Below are 19,342 nucleotides of genomic sequence, written 5' to 3' on the forward strand. Positions count from 1 at the left end.
TTTTCAATTAGACATTTGATTAGTAAGCATAAATTCAATAAATTGACAAATTTTGTGTTTTCTACTTTTTTTAAACAGTGTTTGAAAATGTTATTCTGAGTCTTGATTAACAGTTGAAACCTGAGGACTGTAAATTTCAATACGCTGGCTTCAAGTGTACAATTTTATAGACCCACAACAAAGCATTATCTAATTCAAACCTTTCTCCATAGAACGCAAAGTGTTGACAAAAAACGGTCACTTTGAGAATTGAAAGTTGGCGTGATGGAGAGAAGTTTAATGAAACCATTGGACAGGAACAGAAATAAAGTTTCTAAAAACAACGAATTTCGGGTGCTGGCAACGACTAAAAATAAAACTTTAATTAGACATTTGATTAATAAGCATAAATACAAGCAATTGACAGTACCGTAACGAAAAAAATGAAGAACTAAGACAAATGTCTCAACTGAACGCAAAGATATGGAGAATATCAAGAAAACGCAAACAGCAATTTACACAAATGATTCAAATTTCAAAACTCTTGCTCTCATCAACAGAAAGGCCGCAATATTACGCATTGTGAAAGTATCTCTTTCTACTCAACGTCTTAATTGAAAGTTAACAAGAAAAGTAGAAGAACAAACATTATTTTATTATTACATCAAGTTTTGACCCGAAATTCATTTTAATGCAACTCCATGGTTTAATGTAAACAAAAAGTTAAAGTTCTCAGTACAATTTTAGTTGAGGATTATCCTCATTACCTGCAAACTTCAGCAAAAAAGCACATATAAATAAACATTTTTTGAGAAAAACATTTAAAATCTAGAAATACTATAATTTAAAGGAACAGTGGCCAATAAATTAACTGTTTCGCACATGAAAGTTTGATGCGTATCGCCGAACAATATAAAAATATAACATTATAACAATGCAGAAAGTAAAAAGTAGGATTGAAAATAACTTACGTATTAAGAAAGTTTAAAGTGAGAAAATTTTGAAATTACTTTGATTGAAACTCTTCTGTAAAAAATCAACTCAAATATGAACAAATATGTACTCAATTTGTCTGAATGCACAAATACGAGAACAAAATTCAAGCAATTCGAATCCATTTAGCTGCAAAAAATTTTGATAAGAAAATGTTCAATGCAGCACAATTGACTATATGTCAAAAAAAGATGAAAAATTCTTCTAATTTTTAAGAAGGGTGTAAAAAATCTCAAAAATCTTAACCGAGAATCCAGCTTTTTAGGCTTTTTTTCGTAATTAAATAATTTGCACTAAAAGCTTGACTTAGCTTAATGTCTTGCTTTTTTTTCATGGAGTAATCTAAATGGTTCTGCGTTATGCATGATGATTCACACGAGCCTAGAAATTCTTATTTTATTATAAAGATTTAAGTAACCAACAAGATGTGGCAATCTACAATTCGGTAACAAGTCGATGAAAAAATTTGCAATTAGAGGGGAAGTTTTTTTGGTAACCATGGTGGACTCACCCACCAAAGCAAATTGATTATTCTTTGCTTCAGCTTGGGAAACTATTTAGAGCACAATAGACAGATCTTGGCGTATTGTATGCCCGTAATTGTTTCCAAAATAAAGTTGCCGCGGATCACCTCTTTTTGGTCAGTCTTTTCTTGCATACTCAAGCAGAAACAAAAAAGATTGACATATGTATTAGATGCAAGCTCTCAACGGTGTGCCACAAAGTGAATTGTCTTTCAGGTAAAAAGAACTTTGGATTTCAGTCAACAAAAACTTTAGGAAGGTTCAATGGCCTAAAAAAGTCTTATGATCTTTGAAAAACTTCTAGCATTATAGCTCGCTGTCAATCGTTTATATCAACAAACGAGAGCAACATTTTGAAATCCCACAAACGTTTTGTATCTGTTCCCCTAATCGATGAATTAAGGTTAATTAAAAAACGTCTATAAAAAACATAATTTGTTAAAAATTTTTGGTGCAATCAGCTTAGTATTTGTTCAATGAGGCAATTATATGAATAATCTAAGTAGTTTCGTTGTTAGTTGGTGTGTATATGTTTGACTCTATATTTCGTTCGGACTTTTTTGTCTGGGACTGTTTTGTCTGCTTTCTTGACACTATTTTGTCTGGGACTGATTTTGTCAATAGACAGATCTTGGCGTATTTTATGCTCGTGATAGTTTCCAAAATAAAGTTGCCGCGAATCACCTCTTTTTGGTCAGTCTTTTCTTGCATACTCAATCAGAAACAAAAAAGATTGGCATATGCATTAGATGCAAGCTCTCAGCGGTATGCCAGAAAGTGAACTGTCTCTCAGGGAAAAAGAACTTTGGATTTCAGCCAACAAAAACTTTAGGAAGGTTCAGTGGCCTAAAAAGTCTTATGATCTTTGAATAACTTCTAGCTTTACAGCTCGCTCTCAATCGTGTAAATCAACAAACGAGAGCAACATTTTGAAATCCCACAAACGTTTTCTATCTGTTCCGCTAATCGATGAATTAAGGTTAATTAAAAATCGTCTATAAAAAACATAATTTGTTAAAAATTTATGGTGCAATCAGCTTAGTATTTGTTCAATGACATGCAATTATATGAATAATCCAAGTAGTTTCGTTGTTAGTTGGTGTGTATATGTTTGACTCTATATTTCCTTCGGACTATTTTGTCAGGGACTGTTTTGTCTGCTTTCTTGGGACTATTTTGTCTGGGACTGATTTTGTCAGTAGACAGATCTTGGCGTATTTTATGCCCGTGATAGTTTCCAAAATAAAGTTGCCGCGAATCACCTCTTTTTGGTCAATCTTTTCTTGCATACTCAAGCAGAAACAAAAAAATTTGACATATGCATTAGATGCAAGCTCTCACCGGTATACATGAATATAAATTGTCTCTCAGGTAAAAAGAGCTTTGGATTTCAGCCAACAAAAGCTTTAAGAAGGGTCAATGGCCTAAAAAATTCTTATGATCTTTGAATAACTTCTAATTTTATAGCTCGCTGTCAATCGTTTACATCAACAAACGAGAGCAACATTTTGAAACCCCACAAACTTTTTGTATCTGTTCCGCTAATCAAAACCTAAAAAAATGCGTAAAGTGAGCAATAAAATTGCCAGGTTTTGATTTTTGTTGAAGTCAGCAAAAAATGATACAATTTTAAAATCGTACCAGGCACTACTGTTTTCTGGAATTTGGAATGCAGCTTTTCATGTTATTCAAAAGCATACGAGGAATATCTTTTTATTGTTTTTTTCAAGAAGTCAGAATTTTTTGCTCTGTTTTATCCAAATACAAAAAATTATAAAGTATTTTGGATCTTTTCCATTCCTGCAACCCTTCCAATTTAGTCGGTATGCCTATTATTAGCCCACAAACGCATGTGCATTTTTGAGATCTATTCTATTTGGCCCCTCAATGTTTTTTACGCCCTCAGTTACAAATTAACAAACTTTATGTTGTTATACATCATGCTACTAAATTAAAAAATATAGCACGCAGACTTGGGGAGGGGGGCGTAGAAAAAATGAACTCACTAAGGGGGGTCTGAACAAAAAAGATCCCAATATTGTTACATAATGATTTAATACGCAATGGCACGTGCCTTATAACTGGGAGTGCATGACGTACTTGGGATCCAAAAACGGAAAAGATCCATTATTTTCAAGCGATGGAATTTTGACATGATGTAACTGATTTTTTAGACAGATGAATTTGATTACACAAAACCAAAATAGTGCGCAGAGGACTTTCGAATATTAAGAATAGGTTATAATCGTGGAAGAACAGGCGGGCATCGCAATATTTTTTTTTCAACATTACTGTTACCGCAAGTATTATATATATATATATATATATATATATATATATATATATATATATATATGCTATAGTAATAATGTAGGGGGGGGGGGCATTTGAGAAAAGTGTTGACCAAGACGGGAAATGAACCCGGGTCCCATGATTATTAAGCTGAAGTGATACCTCTGGGCCAAGGCACTTTATGTGCTATTTTCTCGATCTGTTTTGTAATGTTTAGTTGTTACATGTTTTAAGATAGGGAATACCAAATAAGGAAGGATGGAGGGGACGATGAGGGACATTTCTTACAATAACTTTAAAATTTTCTTGTTATACCTTTTGAGATAAAGGGTCGAGCATTATTGGATGAGTCATTAATATAAATTTAGACCAATCACGTCTTAGAGTGCGGAGGTTTCTATTTATCGAAAAAATACTTGAGCGTCATGTTTTCATCAGTAGCTGTCAACTGCAGTAACCCTTGAAACAACTAGCAGGGTTGTGAAGGATGAAATTGATGGTGGTGTGACCAATTTAGTTTTTGACAAAAGTAATAAAGAGAGACCACCATGGCGTTGCTGTTCTAATACTGTAGTTCCGCGATCGGAGGTAATATTTTTCATCCAAGTCGGCATTATTGTGCTGATGAGAAGCCTCTGCTTTGCTATGCTCTTTTTGATATCAGAGAGTTGTGAAGAAAAGTCAATTTGGATTGCATTGCTTTCAAGTCTAGTTGGTTACATTCTGCCAAATACTAAATTATGAATAAAGTTGTTCTCACGCACGACAGAGTCTTTATGGTCTTTGTGGGACCCAGTGGATGCGGAAAAACTAATCACATGTTCAACGTGTTACGAGGGGCAACATTCTATCCGCGTTTTCCAAAAGTATACTAATTTTATAAAGACTACCAAGAATTATTCACGGATGTACAACGTCAACTCCCGAATATCGAGTCCATTAAATTTCATGGATTTGAGATTACGAAGAAATTATCAAACTGTCTATTGATATATGACGATTCATGCGAAGAAATATTCAACGATAACGAATCTGTCAAAATTGCAACATCTGGCCGACATCCAAAACTGCACGTCATTTATGTTAAACACAATTTGTTTCAACAGAGCAAGTGATCCCGCACAATTGATTTAAACACAACTCACATTATTTTTCTTTAATTCGCTACGTGACATTCAGCAGATAGAATATCTTGGAAAACAGTGGAAATGTCTTCAACTGCTTACAGAAGCATATAAACTAGCAACAACCGAGTCATACGGACATTTGTTTATTGATTTATTGTTGATTTATTATTGACTTACGCTTCTCATCGAACCTCATTGGACCCGAACCGTGGGTTTTCTATTTTACTTCGAAGGAAGCAGTCATAACACCAATAGCCAATGAAAAAGAAAAGCTTGCATATGCTGAAGCTTTGGTGCGTTAGCAACAACTCGAAATCAAAAACTAAGAATAATATTCTCAAGAGCAATTTGGATTTCAGTTGGTTTCTCATCGACTGTGTTAGGAACGTGCTTTCCGGCGTGGTGCCTATAAACAAGACAAAAATTCAAAAATTCGAGACTGAGCTACGACAGTCATCTAATAAAAATTCAACGCACAGTCGAGAAGTAAGCTTTTCCGGACAGCAAGAGGTCATCTATCTGATTCAACTTTAAGCTAAACCTTGTCTGCAATATTTCCAAAAAGATGTCAACTGAAGAATTCGTGTTGATTCCGCGCCCGATGTTCATAGAAGAGCAACGGGAGGTCGCACAAATTTTGCAGAACCCAGAAATACAGAATCCGGGTAAACAATTGTCACTCCTGCAAAGAAACTCAAAACCACAAACACCACCAGCTTCAATAGAATTCAGTTTGGAACAACAAACTGATAACGTTACAACTGCTGATGAAGAAAACCAATCGATGATTGACAATATCAACAGTAAAGTTCTATATGATATCGATTTTCTACAAGGCGAGAAGTTCCAGAAAGAAAAGAAAATTTTAGAAACAATTAACGACTCTGAAATAATTTCTGTTGACAATGAAGGCAACCTAATATTCTCCAACGAAAACACTGAAGTTTCAGCATCAACATTTCTGTACGCATTACAGCAGACATCCTCAAAACTAACAGATGTACATTATCATATACTCCATCATCTAAACATTCCCACACAATTTACCTGCAACACCTACGCAAAAAACTCCTGAAATTACCCGAAGAGCAACAGAAACAGAAGCTGGAAAATGGTTACTCGACTGACAAAAAACGGAACATTGCTGTCAAGAGAGCAGAAGAAACATAGACTCCTGGCGTTGACGAGGAAGGCTTTGCAAACGCGGACGAAGAACTCAAGCCACCTTCAAACTCGAAAAGTTTTTTCGGAAGAAATTAAAAATCTAAATAAAATCTACACAACAAGCAAAGCATCATTTGGAAGCGTTGTCAATCTGCAAAAAGAGAGCGGTTTACCACAGAAGAAAGTTGAAAAGTTTCTGCAAACGAAAAACTCTAACACCAAATATCGACAATTCAGAAAAATTTTTCCACGACTTAAAGTTATTGCTCACAGAATAAATAAAATATTGTCTGTTGACGTTGCTTATATTGACAAGTTAGCCAAACACAACAATGAAGTTAAATGTTTGCTGGTTACTGTGGCTGTTTTATCGCGTTATTTACGTGTCCAACCAATGAAGGCTTTATATTCAAAGGATGCTGTTGAAGCATTCAAAAAAATGATCAAGAATAAAATAAAAAACCAGAGATGGTATGGACAGACAAAGGCTCCGAATTCGAAGGAGAAATCAAAAGATTTTTTGAAAAAATGGAAATCATTTATGTACAACAGAAAACGAAACCAAGTCGGCATTTGCTGAGAGCAACATTCGACCGCTCAAAACATTATTTACCGATTCTTGGAGGAATAGTGGTCCTGTTCATACATTACAGATCTTTCTAATTTTGTAAATATTATTAACAGTCGTGTAAACCGTGTTACTAAATTAGCACCTAACAGAGTATTCAAAAAGCACGAACCGTCTTTGATTTTACCGGCACTCGACAACAATAAATACACGCCACGTTTCAAAGCAGGTGATTTCATTTGAATAGCCAAACCAAATGAAACATTTCGGAAAGGTTACACACAAAATTACACCAACGGAGTTTTCACTATAACAAAAATTGCCACGCTCAGTCCACCCACGTACCAACTGGTGGATGCGAACAAGGAAAAAATCCTGGGAAAATTCTACGAGCCTGAACTTGTCAACTTACATCCAGCGATGAATTTACATAAGGCTTATTATCAAACGCCTCAATGGATATTTTTTCGAGAAAACACAATGGCGTCATTTCGAAATCAGTTATCTCAGCCGATACAACTACAAGGACAGTGGAAAGTCGGTTTAACGTCTATATCATTCCCGTCAAATATCAACAATGTTAACTCAACCGAAATCATGGTTTACGACAACTCCGGATCTCAAATATATGCTTCACACCACCGAATGGGGCAACTCAGGAAAATTCGAAAAAGTATCTATAAAAGCTGGGAACATCTTGTTCAGGAAACTATCCGTGTAGCCCATTTGACACAGTTTGATTACAAATTTGATTTCGTTACAGGAAAGCTCATTTTTACATTTGGTAAAAACGAGGGACTCTCATTTCAAGGAGACGAAATTCCCAGCATTCTTGTCTTCAAAGCGAAACCTGATCCTACAAACGAAGGTTTTTTTCATATTGGCTATAAATCAGAAAAACTTAATAACAGAGATACTGGCGTTTTTCCTGTTGACATAACCTGCGGGTCACAATTATTTTAATCTATATTGATCTCATTGAATATCAGCATGTAGGTGACTCACGTGCACCAGTACTCAAGAACATTGAGTCAGAAAGACGAGTGCGAAACGGCAGCCCGGACACTGTTACTCCAGTTTATCATAAATCTGACACAAATTTAGATTTTAAAAAATTGCTATCAAACGATATTCTGAACTGAGACTGGGGAACTCATTCCCCTTAATGGGACTAGCAAGGTTGTCGTTAGTCTCAAGTTCCAGAAAATCAACTAGATAATGGAGGCGTACTGCAATAGCCGAGCATCCAATTCGATGCCCCACTTCTCAGGACATTACAGACAAAGAAGAAGCGGTTTTGGAGCATTGGCTGCTGGCATCGGACGCGTGGCCTTACCTTTGTCAAGAAGAATTATTTGGCCTGCAGCAAAGCGAATTCGTGGAGAGCTTCTTGTGCAAGGACCGCCAGAGATAGCTGAATTTGCAACAAAGAAGACAGCAAAGCAGGCATTAAAAATTGAAGTAGCAAAAAGAGTAAAAAAAACAATTAGGAGGATCATTTCACATCGTTCGACGCGTCATCAGACGAAAGAAGTCCCGGGGAAGCAAAGCTTACAAAAACAAACCTTCTCTAATTAAACGCGCATTTTCATCAAAAACCAAGCTGCATCAGATCGATCAGCTTCCTTTGAGAAGTTGATCAGATTTCTTCTCAAAAGTCAAAACTGCGCGCTAACATTGTTATCCCATCTGAGGCAACGCATAGTACATTGGACTTGTTCGAGAAACCCCCTCTGCTCTTTACGATTGACTAAGCTTTCGAGCAGAAAACTGGCCCCCTTTATTCTCCTACAGGATCTACACTGGAATTTGAAATTGTTGGAGACCGAAACAATTTCATCGACTTACAGCAAATTCATCTTGAGGTAAAGTGCCGTATTGTGAAAAGCAATGGAAACAATTTAAGTTATAATACTGGATATGCCAATGTAAGCGACACACGTTTCTTCGTAAATAATATCTTGCACTCTTTATTCTCTGATTGTACAATGTCAGCTAACGGTAGCAAAATTTCATCAGCTAATGGACACTACGAGCGCAAATGTTTCATTGAAACTGAAATTTCTCATGGCTCAGACGCAAAAAGTACATAGCTGAAATGTCAAGGATACGAATACGAATCCGATCTCAACACAATTCCAAACGCTACTATTGCCCAACTGGACTTACTTGTTCGAAGATCCATCCAACTTACACTATACGGTAAAGTTGCTGTAGACTTTTTCTCATGTGAGAAGCAATTAATAAGTGGTGTCACAATGCGACTCTCTTTCCGAAAATCACAAGATGACTTTGTTATAATGAGTGAAGACGGTGCAAAGCATTTTAAAGTAAAAATCGATGTGTGAAAAAAGCTAATTTGTTCGTTCGCAAAATGACAGTATCGGATAATGTGGTGGGAGCAATTGAAAAAACTCTTCTGAAAACCCCAGCCATGTATCGATAAAACGAAGTTATTTCAAAAGCCTTTCTAGCACCAGCTGGACAACAAATCTGGAAACAAGAAGATGTTTTCACAAAGGAACCTATTCGAAGACTTATTTTTGCAATGTCTTCAAGTGCCGCTTTCATTGGAACCAACACTGAAAATCCATTTTTATATCGAAAATTTGGTCTAAGTGAGATAACTGTTTTTCGCAATGGATTTGCAAATGCTGGTACGCCAATGTCGACCAGAGACGATATAAGGCTGTACTTCAATTCAATGGGAGCCTTGGCCTTCAATGAAAATGGACACGGTATATCATTGGCTGATTTCCCACGCCATTATATAATGGTGTGTTATCTTACGAGTACACAAGAAGCCACATATGATTCCATTTACACCGAATCAACAAACTCATCATTATCAGTCGAACTGAAGTTCGTTGCAGCATTAGCAAACAACATTGAAAAATTATCCTTGGGAGAAAAATGTTCAACAGTATACATCGATTCTACGAGAAACGTTTCCAAAAACTCTCTTCCTTTGAGCTAATGGATGAAGATCAGATATTCAAGATGATACAGCAACGCAAACACTTGAAACATAAATTCAACGGTGTCTATGCCACAGACAACTTTCCCCTGAAAATGTCGCCAAATTCTTTTACTATTTTCAACGCTTCACCTGCTGCATCAATTGGTACACATTGGGTTGTGTTAGCCAAAAGATATGCGTCTCCATTTATCTATTTTGCAGACCCTTTGGCTTTATCAATTTATTTGTATAGGCATTTTTGCGATCACCTATAGGGTATCAGTGCGGACACTATGTATCAGGATCTTATGGAAGATAGACGAGAAACCGGAAAACCCTTGCAATGCGCGAACTCGCAACTGTGGGGACTTTTTTGCATATATATTGCTCACCATCTTATGACTGATTACTTTCCCTATATTCCTGATGTAAATGAGATACAGTTGCTGTTATTTTTTAAACATATGAATTAAAAATTCTCCAAAAAACTTCTGAAAGTTCATTAGATATATGATTCTGAGAATCGAAAAAACTGCAAAGCCAAAAATTAGAAATAGCGGTTCAATGTTAATTTCTAATAAACATTTTTAAATCTCTGAGAGAGGCAAATAAACTATGTCTAAAAGCTCTAAATTTTACAGACAGAACGCCCAAAGATATGCTGATTTTATAGTCTTTACATAAACATAAGCCTAAGCGGCTCTAGATAGTTGAATTTTTTCAGAGGACAACCTCCACTCCAGATCTTACACAATGTCAATAAGTCCCCCGAGGAAATAAATTTTTGTTGACGCGTATTGTGATTAAAGCTTGCTTAAAACAAATAAAGTAAGTTTGCTCTTAGCTGATTGGCTAAAGATACCCGGATTACTTTGATTATAGGAAGCAGTCTTTCACTCATTGCTTTCTGCCAGGTATAAATGAATAAGTTTTTTTGACACCCTATACCCCTTTTGAGAAACGCTAAGTATCGATTAGGCAGGCTGCATGGGGACGAGGTATGAATGAATAAGTTTTCTTTACCCCCTATAACCCTTTTGAGAAACGCTAAGTATCGAATAGATAGGCTGCAGGGGGACCAGGTATGAATGAATGAGTTTTTTTACACCCTATACCCCTTTTGAGAAACGCTAAGTATCAATTAGATAGGCTGCAGGGGGACCAGCTATGAATGAACGAGTTTTTTACACCCTATACCCCTTTTGAGAAACGCTAAGTATCGATTAGGTAGGCTGAATGGGGACCAGGTATGAATGAATATTTTTTTACCCCCTATACTCCTTTTGAGAAACGCTAAGTATCGATTAGGCAGGCTGCATGGGGACCAGGTATGAATGAATAAGTTTTCTTTACCCCCTATAACCCTTTTGAGAAACGCTAATTATCGAATAGATAGGCTGCAGGGGAACCAGGTATGAATGAATGAGTTTTTTTACACCCTATACCCCTTTTGAGAAACGCCAAGTATCAATTAGATAGGCTGCAGGGGGACCAGGTATGAATGATTGAGTTTTTTTTACACCCTATACCCCTTTTGAGAAACGCTAAGTGTCAATTAGGTAGGCTGCATGGGGACCAGGATTGAATGAATAAATTTTTTTGACACCCTATACCCCTTTTGAGAAACCCTAAGTATCGATTAGGTAGGCTGCAGGGGGACCGAGTATGAATGAGTAAGTTTTTTTAATACCCTGCACCCCTTTTGAGAAACGCTAAGTATCGATTAGATAGGCTGCATTGGGACCAGGTATGAATGAATAAGTTTTTTTACACCCTATACCCCTTTTGAGAAACGCTAAATGTCAATTAGGTAGGCTGCATGGGGACCAAGATTGAATTAATAAATTTTTTTGACACCCTATACCCCTTTTGAGAAACCCTAAGTATCGATTAGGTAGGCTGCAGGGGGACCAGGTATGAATGAGTAAGTTTTTTAATACCCTGCACCCCTTTTGAGAAACGCTAAGTGTCAATTAGGTAGGCTGCATGGGGACCAAGATTGAATTAATAAATTTTTTTGACACCCTATACCCCTTTTGAGAAACCCTAAGTATCGATTAGGTAGGCTGCAGGGGGACCAGGTATGAATGATTGAGTTTTTTTACACCCTATACCCCTTTTGCGAAACGCTAAGTGTCAATTAGGTAGGCTGCATGGGGACCAGGATTGAATTAATAAATTGTTTTGACACCCTATACCCCTTTTGAGAAACCCTAAGTATCGATTAGGTAGGCTGCAGGGGGACCAGGTATGAATGAGTAAGTTTTTTTAATACCCTGCACCCCTTTTGAGAAACGCTAAGTATCGATTAGATAGGCTGCAGGTGGGACCAGGTACGAATGATTGAGTTTTTTACACCATATACCCCTTTTGAGAAACGTTAAGTATCGATTAGGTAGGCAGCATTGGGACCAGGATTGAAATAATAAATTTTTTTGACACCCTATACCCCTTTTGAGAAACCCTAAGTATCGATTAGGTAGGCTGCAGGGGGACCAGGTATGAATGAGTAAGTTTTTTTTAATACCCTGCACCCCTTTTGAGAAACGCTAAGTATCGATAAGATAGGCTGCAGGGGGGACCAGGTACGAATGATTGAGTTTTTTACATCCTATACCCCTTTTGAGAAACGTTAAGTATCGATTAGGTAGGCTGCATTGGGACCAGGTATGAATGAATAAGTTTTTTTACAACCTATACCCCTTTTGAGAAACGCTAAGTGTCAATTAGGTAGGCTGCATGGGGACCAAGATTGAATTAATAAATTTTTTTGACACCCTATAACCCTTTTGAGAAACGCTAATTATCGAATAGATAGGCTGCAGGGGAACCAGGTATGAATGAATGAGTTTTTTTACACCCTATACCCCTTTTGAGAAACGCCAAGTATCAATTAGATAGGCTGCAGGGGGACCAGGTATGAATGATTGAGTTTTTTTTACACCCTATACCCCTTTTGAGAAACGCTAAGTGTCAATTAGGTAGGCTGCATGGGGACCAGGATTGAATGAATAAATTTTTTTGACACCCTATACCCCTTTTGAGAAACCCTAAGTATCGATTAGGTAGGCTGCAGGGGGACCGAGTATGAATGAGTAAGTTTTTTTAATACCCTGCACCCCTTTTGAGAAACGCTAAGTATCGATTAGATAGGCTGCATTGGGACCAGGTATGAATGAATAAGTTTTTTTACACCCTATACCCCTTTTGAGAAACGCTAAATGTCAATTAGGTAGGCTGCATGGGGACCAAGATTGAATTAATAAATTTTTTTGACACCCTATACCCCTTTTGAGAAACCCTAAGTATCGATTAGGTAGGCTGCAGGGGGACCAGGTATGAATGAGTAAGTTTTTTAATACCCTGCACCCCTTTTGAGAAACGCTAAGTGTCAATTAGGTAGGCTGCATGGGGACCAAGATTGAATTAATAAATTTTTTTGACACCCTATACCCCTTTTGAGAAACCCTAAGTATCGATTAGGTAGGCTGCAGGGGGACCAGGTATGAATGATTGAGTTTTTTTACACCCTATACCCCTTTTGCGAAACGCTAAGTGTCAATTAGGTAGGCTGCATGGGGACCAGGATTGAATTAATAAATTGTTTTGACACCCTATACCCCTTTTGAGAAACCCTAAGTATCGATTAGGTAGGCTGCAGGGGGACCAGGTATGAATGAGTAAGTTTTTTTAATACCCTGCACCCCTTTTGAGAAACGCTAAGTATCGATTAGATAGGCTGCAGGTGGGACCAGGTACGAATGATTGAGTTTTTTACACCATATACCCCTTTTGAGAAACGTTAAGTATCGATTAGGTAGGCAGCATTGGGACCAGGATTGAAATAATAAATTTTTTTGACACCCTATACCCCTTTTGAGAAACCCTAAGTATCGATTAGGTAGGCTGCAGGGGGACCAGGTATGAATGAGTAAGTTTTTTTTAATACCCTGCACCCCTTTTGAGAAACGCTAAGTATCGATAAGATAGGCTGCAGGGGGGACCAGGTACGAATGATTGAGTTTTTTACATCCTATACCCCTTTTGAGAAACGTTAAGTATCGATTAGGTAGGCTGCATTGGGACCAGGTATGAATGAATAAGTTTTTTTACAACCTATACCCCTTTTGAGAAACGCTAAGTGTCAATTAGGTAGGCTGCATGGGGACCAAGATTGAATTAATAAATTTTTTTGACACCCTATACCCCTTTTGAGAAACCCTAAGTATCGATTAGGTAGGCTGCAGGGGGACCAGGTATGAATGAGTAAGTTTTTTTAATACCCTGCACCCCTTTTGAGAAACGCTAAGTGTCAATTAGGTAGGCTGCATGGGGACCAAGATTGAATTAATAAATTTTTTTGACACCCTATACCCCTTTTGAGAAACCCTAAGTATCGATTAGGTAGGCTGCAGGGGGGACCAGGTACCAATGATTGAGTTTTTTACACCCTATACCCCTTTTGAGAAACGTTAAGTATCGATTAGGTAGGCAGCATTGGGACCAGGATTGAAATAATAAATTTTTTTGACACCCTATACCCCTTTTGAGAAACCCTAAGTATCGATTAGGTAGGCTGCAGGGGGACCAGGTATGAATGAGTAAGTTTTTTTACTACCCTGCACCCCTTTTGAGAAACGCTAAGTATCGATAAGATAGGCTGCAGGGGGGACCAGGTACGAATGATTGAGTTTTTTACACCCTATACCCCTTTTGAGAAACGTTAAGTATCGATTAGGTAGGCTGCATTGGGACCAGGTATGAATGAATAAGTTTTTTTTACACCCTATACCCCTTTTGAGAAACCCTAAGTATCGATTAGGTAGGCTGCAGTGGGACCAGGTATGAATGAATAAGTTTTTTTTAATACCATGCACCCCTTTTGAGAAACGCTAAGTATCGATTAGATAGGCTGCAGGGAGGAACAGGTACGAGTGATTGAGTTTTTTACACCCTATACCCCTTTTGAGAAACGTTAAGTATCGATTAGGTAGGCTGCATTGGGACCAGGTATGAATGAATAAGTTTTTTTTACACCCTATACCCCTTTTGAGAAACCCTAAGTATCGATTAGGTAGGCTGCAGTGGGACCAGGTATGAATGAGTAAGTTTTTTTAATACCCTGCACCCCTTTTGAGAAACGCTAAGTATCGATTAGATAGGCTGCAGGGAGGAACAGGTACGATTGATTGAGTTTTTTACACCCTATACCCCTTTTGAGAAACGTTAAGTATCGATTAGGTAGGCTGCATTGGGACCAGGTATGAATGAATAAGTTTTTTTAATACCCTGCACCCCTTTTGAGAAACGCTACGTATCGATTAGATAGGCTGCAGGGAGGAACAGGTACGAGTGATTGAGTTTTTTACACCCTATACCCCTTTTGAGAAACGTTAAGTGTCAATTAGGTAGGCTGCATGGGGACCAAGATTGAATTAATAAATTTTTTTGACACCCTATACCCCTTTTGAGAAACCCTAAGTATCGATTAGGTAGGCTGCAGTGGGACCAGGTATGAATGAGTAAGTTTTTTTAATACCCTGCACCCCTTTTGAGAAACGCTAAGTATCGATTAGATAGGCTGCAGGGAGGAACAGGTACGAGTGATTGAGTTTTTTACACCCTATACCCCTTTTGAGAAACGTTAAGTATCGATTAGGTAGGCTGCATTGGGACCAGGTATGAATGAATAAGTTTTTTTACAACCTATACCCCTTTTGAGAAACGCTAAGTGTCAATTAGGTAGGCTGCATGGGGACCAAGATTGAATTAATAAATTTTTTTGACACCCTATACCCCTTTTGAGAAACCCTAAGTATCGATTAGGTAGGCTGCAGGGGGACCAGGTATGAATGAGTAAGTTTTTTTAATACCCTGCACCCCTTTTGAGAAACGCTAAGTGTCAATTAGGTAGGCTGCATGGGGACCAAGAGTGAAATAATAAATTTTTTTGACACCCTATACCCCTTTTGAGAAACCCTAAGTATCGATTAGGTAGGCTGCAGGGGGACCAGGTATGAATGATTGAGGTTTTTACACCCTATACCCCTTTTGAGAAACGCTAAGTGTCAATTAGGTAGGCTGCATGGGGACCAGGATTGAATTAATAAATTGTTTTGACACCCTATACCCCTTTTGAGATACCCTAAGTATCGATTAGGTAGGCTGCAGGGGGACCAGGTATGAATGAGTAAGTTTTTTTAATACCCTGCACCCCTTTTGAGAAACGCTAAGTATCGATTAGATAGGCAGCATTGGGACCAGGATTGAATTAATAAATTTTTTTGACACCCTATCCCCCTTTTGAGAAACCCTAAGTATCGATTGGGTAGGCTGCAGGGGGACCAGGTATGAATGAGTAAGTTTTTTTAATACCCTGCACCCCTTTTGAGAAACGCTAAGTATCGATTAGATAGGCTGCAGTGGGACCAGGTATGAATGATTGAGTTTTTTTACACCCTATACCCCTTTTGAGAAACGCTAAGTGTCAATTAGGTAGGCTGCATTGGGACCAGGTATAAATGAATAAGTTTTTTAACCCTCTATACGAATTTTGAGAAAAGCTAAGTATCGATTAGGTAGGCTGCATGGGGACCAGGTATGAATGAATAAGTTTCTTTTACCCCCTATACCACTTTTGAGAAACGCTAAGTATGGATTAGTTAGGCTGCATGGGGACCACAAAAGAATGAATATGTTTTTTTGACACCCTATACCCCTTTTGAGAAACGCTAAGTATCGATGTGAAGGCAAACGCAACCGGATTAAAGTCAAGATGGTACGTGACGAAAAAGAAGCCTTAAAATGGACTAGTAGTCCTGAGCTGAAAACTTTTCAAATCCTTGCTGATAATTTGGCTGCAGTAAGTCTCAACCAGACCGAATTATTATGCGACAAACCTACAATTTTTGTAGCCTGTATCCTAGACCTCTCAAAAAAATTTATGAATGAGTTCCACTACAAAACCATGAAACAGAACTTTGACTGCAAACTGCTTTATTCTGACACGGACAGCTTTGTTTATGAGGTGCAAACAGAAGACTTTTTGCAGATATAGAATCAAATTAATTTAAACAGCTGTTTGACTTCTTTAACTTCCCAAAGAACCATCCACAATACGATGGAAGCAATGCAAAAGTGACGCTCAAGTTCAAGGATGAAATGGCTGGCCTCACAGTTTCTGAAATTGTAGGTCACAAGCCTAAGCTCTACTCGATCAAACTTTCCGAAGGCAAATATTTCTTTATAACTCACCAGTTTTTCCTTTGCTTGTATTACGAAGAGAAGATGTGAGAGGACGTAATCAAAGGTTCAAGATTTTTCTAATGTCAGTTTCTGTATTCTAGTGGCTACAGGTGAAATCAGGTGTTCAATCTATGTTAAAAACTTTCGCAGGTGATACAAAGCAGTCAGCTAAACGGGTCACCAGAGACGCGCGGCAGAGAAAGACTCATGAAATGTACCAGCAGGATCTCATTGTTGGTGAAACAGTACGCCTGCTAAATACAAGAATTGCATCATCCAAATAACAGTTGATGACAGTTGTCACCAATAAAAAATCGTTGTCTGGATACGACGACAAGCGTTTTATTTGCCAGGACAAATTAACAACGCTACCATTCGGACATATGCAATTGCTAGATGAAAAGTTTGCCCGACAGATTACTTGCAATCCAGAGTGGGGTTCAAGCGATGAGCGTGTCAATAACGAAGTCCTGGCAGAGTCTTCCATGGAACAGAGCCCACCGCCTACTCAGTACACTCCACAAAAACAGCTGCAGGAGTTCTGGTCTCCGCCTGACCCAGGTGGCAGCCAACGATCATACAGCGATGATGAACTTGAAGATGATCTGATTGACTTTGAACTGTTGAGCGAGCAAGACGATTTCGACCACGACAGGTGCTTTTTTATTGACGATGAAGCTGAGGAATCAGATCGAAGTGAAAGTTTTCTCGACATTTGCTCTACTTCAGAAGTGTTTTCCCTCGATAACCTTCATGATGAGCCCAGAAAAAAACAAAAGTGCAGGTCAGACTCAAATCTAGATGAGAACATCGTCCTCATAATACGCCAAAAGTATTCTTGACAAGCGAGCAAAAGTTTGAATTTGTCTTCAGTGATGACGGTGATATCCCTAAGAAACTCAGGAAGCATTCAGTAATTGACTTGGACTCTGATAGTGATATTCCACTATAAACTTACGATTCTATCTACCATTCATGACAATAATAAATGTGGTAACGTGGTTATCTCCTTTCGGGTTTAGCCTGCATTCCGCAAAAAAAAAACTTTTAACTTCGTTTCCCAGTGAAACCTTTTTTTCACAACAAAACACTATCCAAATCATTACACAGTGGGATATGACTGGAGGAATGTCTTTTTCAACCTTACAATATTTTCCAGAATGGTGCGTTGAATAGTTAGGCTCTAGGTAGCCTAGACCTGATTGAATAAGACTTTGCTGCCACTAGGAACACTAGGGAACACGCTAAAATTTGAATAGCTAGGTTCTACGTAGGCTATGATTCAATGCTTAAGTCTTTTTGTTCTTTAGGGTACTACAGAACACGCTAAGTCTTGAATAGCTAGGCTTTAGTTAGGCTAGAACTGAATGTATAAGTTTTTTATGCTTTTTAGTACATTACAGAACACGTTAAAAACAAACAAAATAACTTGCAGTAGAACCAGGTATAAATTAATAAGTTTTTTTTTATTCCCTATATCCTTTTTGAGAAAAGCTAAGTATCGTTTAGGTAGGCTGCATGGGGACCAGGAAAGAGTCAATATGTTTTTTTGACACCCTATACCCCTTTTAAGAAACGCTAAGTATTGATGTGAAGGCAAACGCAACCGGATTAAAGTCAAGATGGTACGTGATGAAAAGGAAGCCTTAAAATGGTCTAGTAGACCTATGCTGAAAACTTTTCAAATCCTTGGTGATAATTTGGCTAGAGTAAGTCTGAACCAGACCGAATTTTTATGTGACAAACCTACAATTGTTGAAGCGTGTATCCTAGACCTCTCAAAAAAAATTATGAATGAGTTCCACTACAAAACCATGAAACAGAACTTTGAGCAAACTGCTTTATTCTGACACGGACAGCTTTGTTTATGAGGTGCAAACAGAGGACTTTTTGCAGATATAGAATCAAAACAATTTAAACAGCTGTTTGACTTCTTTAACTTCCCAAAGAACCTTCCACAATACGATGGAAGCAATACAAAAGTGACGCTCAAGTTCAAGGATGAAATGGCTGGCCTCACAGTTTCTGAAATTGTAGGTCACAAGCCCAAGCTCTACTCGATCAAACTTTCCGAAGGCAAATATTTCTTTATATACTCACCAGTTTTTCCTTTGCATGTATTACGAAGAGAAGACGTGAGAAAACGTAATCGGTGGTTCAAGATTTTTCTAATGTCAGTTTCTGTTGTCTAGTGGCTACAGGTGAAATCAGGTGTTCAATCTATGTTAAAAACTTTCACAGGTGATACGAAGCAGTCAGCTAAAGGGGTCACCAGAGACCGGCGGCAGAGAATGACTCATGAAATGTACCAGCAGGATCTCATGGTTGGAGAAACAGTACGCCTGCTAAATACAAGAATTGCATCAAGCAAATAACAGTTGATGACAATTGTCACCAATAAAAAATCGTTGTCTGGATACGACGACAAGCGTTTTATTTGCCAGGACAAATTAACAACGCTACCATTCGGACATAAGCAATTGCTAGACGA

Source organism: Convolutriloba macropyga, chromosome 7 (assembly GCF_964194025.1).
Source record: "Convolutriloba macropyga chromosome 7, txConMacr16.3, whole genome shotgun sequence".
NCBI lineage: Eukaryota > Metazoa > Xenacoelomorpha > Acoela > Convolutidae > Convolutriloba > Convolutriloba macropyga.